At 42.9% G+C, this 2,156-nt stretch overlaps 1 long non-coding RNA gene across 1 annotated transcript; it reads right to left on the reverse strand.

Moving 5' to 3' along the window:
• Nucleotides 1-675: 675 nt before the first annotated feature.
• Nucleotides 676-2,105, reverse strand: LOC310749749. The gene is made up of 2 exons (XR_014541711.1): nucleotides 1,967-2,105; nucleotides 676-1,090 (listed from the first exon to the last, which is right to left on the reverse strand). It is a non-coding gene; the product is annotated as an uncharacterized lncRNA (long non-coding RNA).
• Nucleotides 2,106-2,156: the final 51 nt, after the last annotated feature.

The raw sequence follows: 2,156 nt of genomic DNA on the forward strand, positions 1-2,156 counted from the left end.
CTTTCTGGTATATTTGTATAACCATTTGCATAGTTATAGGGCTGGCAAAAAGACGTACATGAAAAATGTTTTTGAATATGGAAAAGTCCTCAATCCTACTGGAAAAACACCAAAAAGATTTGTTTTGTTTTGTTAATCCCATGCAACATTTTGTCTCTAGTTCTAATTCCTGATATGAAGAAGAAAACTCAAGTTGGTGAGAGGTGCACTTCTTGATGCCAGCAACCCTTTAGGGAGCCAGCACAAAAACCTGCCGGTAGTTCTCACTAAGATTAAAAAAAAGTAGTGTCTGTGCAGCATCACCACAGACTGCACTTGGGGGCTCTAAAAACTGAATGCTTCTCCATACCAAAGCCAGCGTGGCAGTGTCCTGCATATTTAAAAAACAAACAGCTACATCAGGGAAGTCTAGGATTAAACCTTCTCCCCAACATACATAATAGAGAGGAGCATTAAATCATGCAAGTTTTCACCTGCATTCAGATATTAGTCTCTTACCTCAGTAAAAACTAGATCTTAGAATTCCATTTGATGAAAGATCTCCTGACTTAATTTGCTAGCATACTTAATAGGATGTTGAACCACGTATTTTTACTGGTATGGCCTTATTGAAATCAGACTTACTTTCAATAAAGATGTTTCAGTATTAGATTATTAAACAAAAAAGCCAGACTGTTACTCTCTTATTTGCTTTATTATTTTAACAGATAACAAAAACACACTGATTTTATAAAGTGTGCATAAGATCTGAGTGATCACAAACTTTGCTTTTGTCAGTGCCAGTGTTAATACCATTAAATCGTGTCATCCCACAAGTAAACAAATGATTTGTGAAAGTATTGTCCTTTGGACAGAATTTACAAGGTACCATTTGTGTGGTAGGCGGTATAGCACCGTATTCACCTGATGTTGTTTTATAGAGCAAAAGCTGGGGCTTAGTTAAGAAATTGCTAGAGGTGAGAGTCTTTGCCTCCAACATACAGGAAAACACAGGATTGCCAGGGTTTGCACATGGACGCCACTGGACAGAGGCTGTGTTCTTTGCACCACCCCTTGGTTTTGTTTCTGGCTCAGAAGTCATTTTCAGTTCCTGTGCAAAAGTAGAAAAATTAAGAGGTTCCATAAGAGCATAGGTAGTTAAATGACATATTTAAATCTAGCTTTATAGATGGTTCACTTTTAGAAACTGAGCTGGCACAGCAAGGAGGTAAATCCTGTTGAGCTCAATGAAACAACTTCTTCTTCTTCTTGAAATTTGTATAGCACACTATATCTGTAGATTTCTGGCAGGTTCACAACATAAAATTACAATATAAAAAGCACACGATACATAATAAAAACAAAAACAAAGATAACTCAATAATCCCCCCTTCCACAACACATTTAAAAGAGCATTGGATGTCAGTCAGCCATACTATTTTTTATTATGAGTGGAAGTATTTAGGACCAACTGAGGTGCTTGATGCTTGCATGGTTGTCTTCCTTAAATGCAAGTGACTTGGAAAAACCTTTACTCCTCATTGAAAGGAGCCCAGCTACAGATTTAAGGGACCCAGTGTGACCTTTGTAGCCCCAGTGAAGTTCCTCTGAGCTATATGCTGTCACAAACTGATTGGCTTGGCTCAGAACTACTCATACCTAAGAGCTCAGTGTCCTGTATTTTTGTCTCATATCTCAGAAAGAAATGTACTCTTAAAAAACCCCAACAACCTCAATTTCTAAAAAAATAATGCTCTGTTCTGCTTCTTAATACCGATTTACAAGATACTACTAAAAGGAGAAAAGCGGCAGGGAGCACCGCTCCTAAAAATGCCGTTCTTTGCTGTGATGTAGGCAGCTAGCTAGGCCAGGCGAGCGAGTCGTCTGTCCCCCATTCTCCCACTACAGCCGCTGGGCTTTGAGGGCCAGGCTCCGCCGAGGGGCCCCAAGAGCGCCAGCCTTGCCGGGGAGGCACCCCGCTCCTTACCGGCCGGCGGCGAGAGCTCGGGCCTTCCGACAGCGAAGGATGCTGATGCTGCGCCGGGCTGGCGGCGTCACCATGGCAACTGCCTCAGCATCTCCACACATCACGCGTCCCGCGCCGCGTCGGCGCACCCTTTGTTGACTCAGCGTCCGGGACTCCGCCAGCGCTGGCCCCGCCCCTCAGCGCCCGCGGC

The sequence above is a fragment of the Podarcis filfolensis genome, assembly GCF_964270895.1.
Source record: "Podarcis filfolensis genome assembly, chromosome: 14".
Lineage (NCBI taxonomy): Eukaryota > Metazoa > Chordata > Lepidosauria > Squamata > Lacertidae > Podarcis > Podarcis filfolensis.